Source organism: Lactuca serriola, chromosome 2 (genome assembly GCF_051521515.1).
Source record: "Lactuca serriola cultivar US96UC23 chromosome 2, Lser_US96UC23_V15, whole genome shotgun sequence".
NCBI lineage: Eukaryota > Viridiplantae > Streptophyta > Magnoliopsida > Asterales > Asteraceae > Lactuca > Lactuca serriola.
In genome coordinates this window covers 208,945,918-208,954,866 of record NC_136409.1, presented here as the reverse complement: position 1 = coordinate 208,954,866, position 8,949 = coordinate 208,945,918, and the positions used below count along the sequence as shown (strand labels likewise).

The window sequence follows — 8,949 nt, the reverse complement described above, 5'->3', positions numbered from 1 at the left end:
ACGGTCAATTTCAAAAAAAAAAAAAAAAAATTACTTTTTTACCATTTATATATATACATACACTTTATTTCAATTTTTATATACCTTTATACACATTTTCTCTCATTCTCTCTATATCTATATCTTTCAAAAATGGAGCAAAACTCAAACACCCCCCTCCATCATCAAACCCAAACACAACCTCGCCTCTCGGATTTGCGGGGTATGAAAATTATTTTAACCTTTTGTCGTCTCAAGGTTCACCACAAATACCATACCAAGGTGCCGCTTTCAATCCCGCTTCACCGCCACTGCAATTTCTCAACTCACCTTACGTTCAACAAAATCAATTTGGTCAAAACCCAAATTTACAACAAAATCTTTTCTCTACTTTTGGTTCGATGCAACAAACAACCAATCAATCGTCGCCTACAACGAAACCAACAGTTCAAGTGGAAGCAGGAAGTAGTAGGAAAGGGAAAGGAAAATCAAAAGGGAAATCAATAGCGGTGGAATCTGAAAATGCAGACGTTCCACAATGGTGGACACCGGAGGAGGAATACGCTTTAACGACGGCTTGGTGTGCTACTTCAAAGGACGAACTTCATGGAAATGGAATGAAAAAATGAGCTTATTGGGGGGCGGTGCTCGACAAGTTTCACGCAATTTTAAAGAAAAATCTGTATCGCAACAACGACATGTTGAGCAGCAAATGGGGTATGATAACTAAGCGGTGCAGCAAATTCAACGGTATTTACAATCGGATTGCGGCGCAACAACAAAGTGGAACCAACGACTTTGATTTGTTCAAAGCTGCTAAAGAACAATATCGGGTCGAAATGGGTCATGTTTTCGACTTTGAAAAATCATGGGAATTGTTGCGAGCATATCCAAAGTGGAATAAAACGCCTACATCGTCGGAGGTTCAATCCAAAAGGTCTCGCAATTCTAGTTCGGTCGACGTGTCGGACGCACGGACTAACATCGACCTAAACGCTGATGACGATGAGATCCTGGATGATATCCAAGAGATATCCCCACCACGACGACCGCCCGGACGCGACAAAGCGAGGTGCGCTGCAAGACATGCGGAGGAGGTGGAGGCGAGAGCAAAAGATGCAGCGGAAATGAGAGCGAAATTCGACGAACATAATTTGTTAATAAAAGAAAAAAATGAGTTGAAACGTAGTCATTTGGAATTCCTAGAAAGTTAGGCACGGGAGAAGCGGGAGCAAAAAGAGAGAGAACTAATGACACAACAGTTGTCAATTCTTCGGACAAACGAGGATGGTTTAGCACCTGCTGATCTAGCGGTGCTACAAGCAATGAAGGAACAAATTAGGAAAAAATATTTGGGTTGATTAGGATTTGTGTGTGGTATTTAGTAGTGATTTCAATGTTATTTTAGTTATTAATTTAGGTTTAAAATTATGTTTTTTTAATTGTAATCGGATTTTAGATTTTAAATATTATGTTTTTTTTTTGTTTTTAAAATTATATGTTTTATAAAAAAAATATTAGTTATTAAAAAAACGCAAAAACAAAAAAAAACGAAAACAAAAAAAAGAAGGTAAAAAAAACGAAATAGTAAAAAAAAATACAAAAATAAAAATACTTATTTTCAAAATGTTGATGTTGCATCTTGGTGTATCTTGTTGTCCATTTCCTCACTTGATGTTATACCACCATTTGCTTATGTGGCATGTGAGGTGGCACAACTTGGTGTTGCACCTTGTTGCCCACACCCAATGCTCTAAACTTATATAAGTAAATGATAGATGAATGAGAAAAGCACCTTTTCATTGTATAAGAGTGAAGAAGAGTAGAAGACATACCATCGATCCAATACCCCATCCTTTTCCTTTGAAACAAATTGATTTATTTTCTTTTTCACCTTTTTATTCATATCTAAGACCGTATGGTATGCATACCATGAAATGGGTCGTGGTCTAGGTGGCCACGACCGTGGTTAGTGCACACCACCCCGAACTTTTGTGGTTCTTAGTGGTCGTTGTTCTTTGTGGTGGGGAGAACGAAAGAGCACGCTCAATTAGATTTCTTCTTCTCATTTCTTCTCTCTTATTGTCTCTATCTCTCTCTTCAATAAAATGTATATATATTTTTTTTATTTAAAATCAAAAAATAAGAGATATAGTGATGAGTATACCAACCTTTTAGTGGTGGTTAGTGGTGATAACGTGGCACCCACCATTATAGTGGTTAGTGGTGGGTATAACGGATGACCTAATTAGCTTCAACACATAAAACTTTATTATTTCTCTTTCCCCTGAGAAGCTTACCCTTTTACTCTTCCACTCCCAAGAAACATCCTTCCACTCCAACTCCAAGAGTAAAATCGTCCTTATTTCTTTTACCATCACCAACATATCAAGAAATCCTCCATCTCCTCCTCTTCCTCCTCCTTGTACAATTTTATCCTTGTTTGCCACAACCACCGACAAAAACCAAACCATCACCAACTATCCATCGGAAAGAACAACCATCGTCGCAACTATCCATCAGCTACCAAGTTCCAACACCTCGACCACCGCACCTAGTTCTCCGTTTCATCCCGCTTTACCGAGTTACCCTCACCAACATCAAAACTTTTGTTCAACTGGTTCTTAGATTAGACAAAGGCCAATACTCCTCCTGGGCTACTTTGTTCAAACTGCGTTGTCCTGCATATGATGTTCTCGATCATATAGTTCCACCCATGACAACAGAATCATCACCTAAGAACGAAGTTTGGCTTCGTCCGGATGCAATCGTCCTACAATGACTATATGCCACCATCTCCCATCATCTCCTCCAAACTATTTTGGAATCAGATACTACCACTCTCAAAGCATGGACGAGACTTCATATTTCAAAATGTTTTTCAAGACAACAAAAATATTCGAGCTGTAGATCTCGAAAGCCAGTTTAGCCAAATTAAAGTCGAAAGTTTCAAGGATATGATGTCCTATTGTCAAGAAATTAAAACTGTGGCTGGTCAACTAGCTAGCGTCGATGCTCCGGTCACGAACAATCGTCTTGTACTCCAATTAATTGTTGGTTTAAATGACACTTACGATGGAGTGGCCATCATTCTTCAACAAAACCACCCTCTATCTGATTCTTTGAAGCAAAATCATGCCTTATATATACTAGAAGAAACAAACCGATCGAAACAAATGACTACCAATATCGAACATGCGTTGGACATCAACAACACCACAGGCGGCTTCGATCAAACTCAACCTGCAAACGCCCCTCGTGGTAGCAGTTGTGGCGGTGGTAACAGCGGAAGACGAGGGGGAGGAAGAGGTCGTAACCCTCCCGAACAACAACAACAACAACAATGAAGTCCCCCTCTATGGGGCAATTACAACATACTTCTCACGCTGATATCAACCCAATTCAGGTCCAACAGTGGATATCACAAGTCACAACCTCCAATCTTGGGGAAACCCAAATCCAACTTGGGTCACTCCCACAAGAGTTTTTTATTTTGCAAAAACGGTGTTGGTTTTGGTTTTAAAGTGTTTTGTACAAATGGGCTGTTTTGAAATGTTTTGTTGTCCCATATTCCATTTAGTTGTTTAAAATTATAAAAACGGTCCTTATAATATTATAATTTTAACTTTTGAAAATATTCTTTTTAATTTACGGTTTTAACCTTTATCTTTATTATATAATAATATTATATTATTTGATATGTTTAAAATATATTTTGGTCTTTTTAACTTTTTCTTTTATCTTTATTAAATTTTTACATATAATCTTACTTAATATATTATAAAATTTTGACAAAACTTCAAAAATGGTCCCTGTGGTTTTCGAAAATATCAAGTTTAGTCCCTAAGTTCAAAAAACCTCACAGATGGTCCCTGTGGTATCAAAACTTTTAACAAATGGTCCTTTTCACTAACGCCGTTAGCTTTTGGCCGTTAAGTGAAGGGTATTTCTGTCTTTTCACTACCACAGGGACTATTTATGAAGTTTTGTCTTGTTTTTTATTTAAAAAAAAAAGAAAAATAATAATTATTTAATATTAACTCTCTCTCTCTCTCTCTCTCTCTCCAGATTAATGAATCGGTGAACAACGAGGCTTTTTTCAGTGAATAACGAGGCTTTTTTCAAGTTTTCCAAACGGAAAGGGAAGAGGAGTGTGAGGCTTCGGTGGGTGCTTTGCTCCAGCCGACAGAAGATGAGAGGATAGGGACCGGGTAGTAGCAGTTGTCGGTCAGGAAGAGCATCACCGGTGCTCGATTAGAAGAAATCGGGAAAACAGGAGCGACATCAGGGTTGTCGTCTATTGCCTTGCCGGGGATGGTTGTTCCTCTTTCGATTCTTGTAGTGGATGCGAAGGGGGTTGTTTCAGTAGCTCCCTTGTTCTTTATTCTTCAAAAAATGGATGCTTGGGTTTGATATTTGGCTGGGAAGATAGTAAGAATAACAGATGGGAAGCAGTCGGTGTTTGATCACGATTTTCCCTCGACACTTGGAGCTCGACAAGGGCTATTGACCGCCGGGAAAGATGACCACGACCTATGGTAGTCGAAGGAGGATTTGGGGATCACCTGATAATGAGAAAGGAAGCAGAAGGGAGGCGGTGATTCTCAAAAGCGAGACATACAAATCCAGTTCTTTCCTCAACAGAAGATACAACGAATTAACCCGTCTGCCCACCGGCGTAATCAATTTGCCCTTCAAACAAACTCTATTCTTCTTAATCGAAGCCATAACATCATCGGGTATCGTGTTCATGTCGCCATGAACTTCAAATTTCTCGAAGGTAACGGACGCACGCATTGCCTCGAAGACCTGGTCAACGGCGCCGGTCACCAAAGGGCTGATCCCATCGCCAAAGATTAGAGTAACGAGTCTTGGAATACCCTCTCCGGTAATAGGGTTAACTGGTATTATGTTAATTAAGAGAGAGAGAAAGAGAGAGAGAGAGAGTTAATATTAAATAATTATTATTATTTTTTTTTTTTTTTAAATAAAAAACAAGACAAAACTTCATAAATGGTCCCTGTGGTAGTAAAAAGACAGAAATACCCTTCACTTAATGCCCAAAAGCTAACGGCATTAGTGAAAAGGACCATTTGTTAAAAGTTTTGATACCACAGGGACCATCTGTGAGGTTTTTTGAACTTAGGGACTAAACTTGATATTTTCGGAAACCACAGGGACCATTTTTGAAGTTTTGTCTAAAATTTTATATATCAATGTTAACAATTTATACCATCAAAAAATCTAACTAATGCCCTCAAATCAATACAAATGTTGAATATTATTATAATTTACGAGAAATTTAAAAGTATTACTAGAATTATACAAATAACAAATAAATATATAGCTTTTAATTTGAGTTGTGAAATCAATTTTTGAATATGTAAAAACAAATAAAAGAATCAAAACAAAAATGTCATTATTTATATATACATAAAAGCTTAAAAAGTTGGGAAAGTTGGAATACAGTGAACTTCTTTCTCTTTCCTGTTTTGCCACAAACCTTTTTTTTTTTCAATTTCAGGCCACAATAATACTTCCCTTTTCCAATTCTTCTCTTTCGTTCTTATCGACTTTCATTATTTTATTCGTTGTTTCCGATTTCCACGTCGCCGCCCTCCTCCTCCAATACTTTTTCGTTCGCATTTCCTTACTTCCTCTTTCTTTCTTCTTCACTCTTCCTTACGTTTCTCTCCCTCGAAACCCTTCAATTGGCTGGCCATAGGGGGTGTTTGGTATAGTTTTTCAGACCCAAAAGTCCTTTTTAGAAAAGAATTTTTTTATTCATATCTTTTTCCAAAAGATAATTTTATAATGTGTTTGTTTAAACTTTTAAGGAGGAAAAGAAGAAAAAGGACACGGATACAGACTTCTTAAAAGCTTTATTTTTCTTCTTCTCAAAAAATTATTTTAAATTTTTTTTCCAATTAACAAAAAGCTTTTTAAACTTTTGACTTTTTGGAAAACTTTTAACTTTTTGGAAAAGCCAAAAGTCCCAAAATCATGCATGCCGACGGCGACGACGGCCTTATTTTAATTCAGCTTATCCCACCGCCTTTTTTTTGTACTCACCGTCGTCGCTTCCAATGGGATGCCTTCTCCTGCGTTCCTTTTATCTCTATTTCTTCTCAATCCCTTCTTACTTTCTTCCGTCTAATTTCGCTTTTCATCACTCTACAAAATCTGGACGACCACCATACGGATTGCCGCTTCACTACCTCTCTCTTACCCAATAACAACATCTGGTGTTTGGAATCTGACTATATCGTTCTGAGCTTTGATTAGCATATAGTCCGCTGAAGGAACTTCGTCTCCAAAGCCTATTCTAAATCGATAGTTTCTATTGGTGGTTGTGGGTTTTTGATTCCATGCTTTCAATTGGTGCTTGTGGGTTTTTGATTCCAACCATCTTTTTCCAGGGATTCCAATTTTCCACAGCTTCCAACGTTTTTGATCAAACTGAAAATTCCTATTAGACTTATCCGTTTTGTATCTCAAACAACCGATTCCAAACAGAAACAGAAAAGAAGAAGCAAGTATCCCTTCATGTTATCCCGATAAGTAGATTTGCGTTGCTTTATGGTCTGACCTCTCGAAGCCTGAGATGCAAGCTTTCATCCATGAGGTCAATTTTTTGACTTTAATTTTATTGATGCTCTACTTGCTTATATATAGGTTTCGATTTCAGTATATTGATTGAGTGCGGAGTTCTTTGGTTGATTAGGCGTGCAACCCGCTTGATATGGAGATTTGAAGGAGAGTTTCACTATGTATCCCAACTGGTCAATGAAATGCTTGAACCAGGGTATGTAGATTGTTGATGGATACATATGATTATTTATATCACCGACTGATTCTTATGGTAACTAACATGTGTTCTTGAAGATATTTCATTTGATGGGTGATTTGTACAAATATGAAGATAAACAAGTCGGTTTTTTTCTTCTGGAAACATGGACAAAAGGTAATTGTTTGCGAGTTTAAGACATATTCTTTCTGTTCTAAGATTTTTTTGATTGGTATTAACCTTATTATGATATTGCATATTTACAACAACTTTGGTGTTGCAGGTTATTATTAGGCTCACATATTATAATATGCCACATTACTCCACCTATTACCTCCCACTCACCCAAAAAAATCAACTCCAATTTTCCCATTGTAAGTCTCTACTTTCTCTCTATATAGTTCCATATGTTGTTTCAATTCACTCTCTTTCTTCAAGTAACAGTTACTATGCTTCCCCTTTAATTCATATGGGTAGTTTACGACATTGAAATTTGTGAAAAAGATTATGGTTATTTTTTCTGTTTTTCAGTATCAATTAAAACCACGTTCAATCATCCATGTCATCTTTGGTTCAAGCTACAATGAGGGGATATGTTTTATATAGATTGGAGTAAGTTATAATGTACTCTTACTTTCTGAATTTTAATGTATTTTAGTCCAACATTGAAAACTTTTTCAAATGTAATCCTTATTTTGGACTTTCATATTATTTTTGTGTCAGAAATCTTCAAACATGGGACAAAATTGATATGTAACCTTGAAATGCAAACCTAAATCAGCAAGTCCAAGGAAAACTTTGAAATAAGGACCATAAATGAAAAAAAATGACTACACAATATAAAGAAAAAAACATACGCACCATTTTTGTATTTTTGCTCCTCAAATCATCAATACCTGATAGTATTAATCACTACTTTTTTTATCATATTTTTTGTTTTTTGTACACTAATTTTAGGTATTGGAGCGTTTGAGCCGTCTTGATGAAATTGTGCTTCTGATGCATGAGGTTAGCTGCCATATGCTCTCATTTTTATTTATTTCTTTTGCAACATTCAAATTTAAAAAAAAAAATCTTATTAACGAATTTTAAATAAAAAATATGTTATCTACCCAAATATAGCGCCATAGTTTTATTTTTGTTTTCCTTATTAGGACATTATACTTGAAAAAATTACCCACATCACACGTAACTATGAAAATTGCTTTGTATATGAGTGTCGTTGCTATAATCGGTAGATTTCTAAGAGTATAATGTCGTAATAGGTAGATATGAAAATATGATGTTGATCATGTTACATTAAACTGACCAACAAAAGTAGATTGCTATCTTTTGCATTTAACACATATCTAAAAGATAGTCGCTATAGACAATAATACGAATTAAGTAAATGTTCTTGAATCAGTCTTAAAAAAGGGTAATTAGTGAATTGAAAAAAATCAGTTTTATTTATACTGATTATTTGTAGAACTGGAGCAAAACATCACTCTTATGTTAATTCATCGACCTTGCTGCAAGGAGGAAGCTTCAATATTTGACCATTGGTCCAATCTGCTCCTACAAAAAATTCCAAAAAGAAAGTTATCTTATCTATTGAATTTAATTAATGCAAAAATAATAGTGAAAAGCAGTAAAAAAAATGTGATTTTTGATGTTTGCAGTTCACAATGGAGGCTATACTAGCTTGCATGAACAAATTGCTTGAGATTCGTGAATCCGAGAATCAAGGAAGGAATGAAATTATTCATTTTGTTTCCAGATGGAATGGCATTAACCATTATGTTCTTCGTGTTTTGTTAATTTTTCATTGTTTACTGAGTAAATGTTTTTCTTTTTCTTTTTCACTCTCATCGAATGTCATGGATAAATACAACATAAACAAATTCTGTTTATATAACTTTTAGTGCCATTTTGAAAAAATTATTTCCAGCTTTTTGTTTGCAAATATTATTCAAATCAGCGCCAACGGGGCAACTGAATTCTTTCTAGTTCATCTAAAAACTCTTAAAAAGCATTTTCATGAATTGTCATATCATTACTTTTATTTGAATACTTTCAAGCTTTGATGCTATAAATTCAATCATTTGAGTTATGTTTTTTTTTTCATCTATTGAGTTCTCTATTCACATTTGTATTCTCAATTCTTACATGTTTCCCTTAAATTTGCATCGTTAGGTTTATTA

General features: G+C 35.7%; 1 long non-coding RNA gene across 3 annotated transcripts; it reads left to right on the top strand.

The window, feature by feature from the left end:
* The first annotated feature begins 6,008 nt into the window (after positions 1 to 6,008).
* On the top strand, positions 6,009 to 8,695 carry LOC145088329 (uncharacterized). Of its 3 annotated transcripts, none has more exons than XR_013701077.1 (7): positions 6,009 to 6,604; positions 6,668 to 6,784; positions 6,865 to 6,943; positions 7,050 to 7,140; positions 7,298 to 7,378; positions 7,724 to 7,774; positions 8,235 to 8,695. It is a non-coding gene; the product is annotated as an uncharacterized LOC145088329 (long non-coding RNA). The 3 variants fall into 3 exon arrangements; XR_013701078.1 differs by having other exon boundaries at positions 6,011 to 6,604; positions 6,704 to 6,784; positions 8,428 to 8,695; XR_013701076.1 differs by having other exon boundaries at positions 6,012 to 6,604; positions 6,704 to 6,784.
* Positions 8,696 to 8,949: the final 254 nt, after the last annotated feature.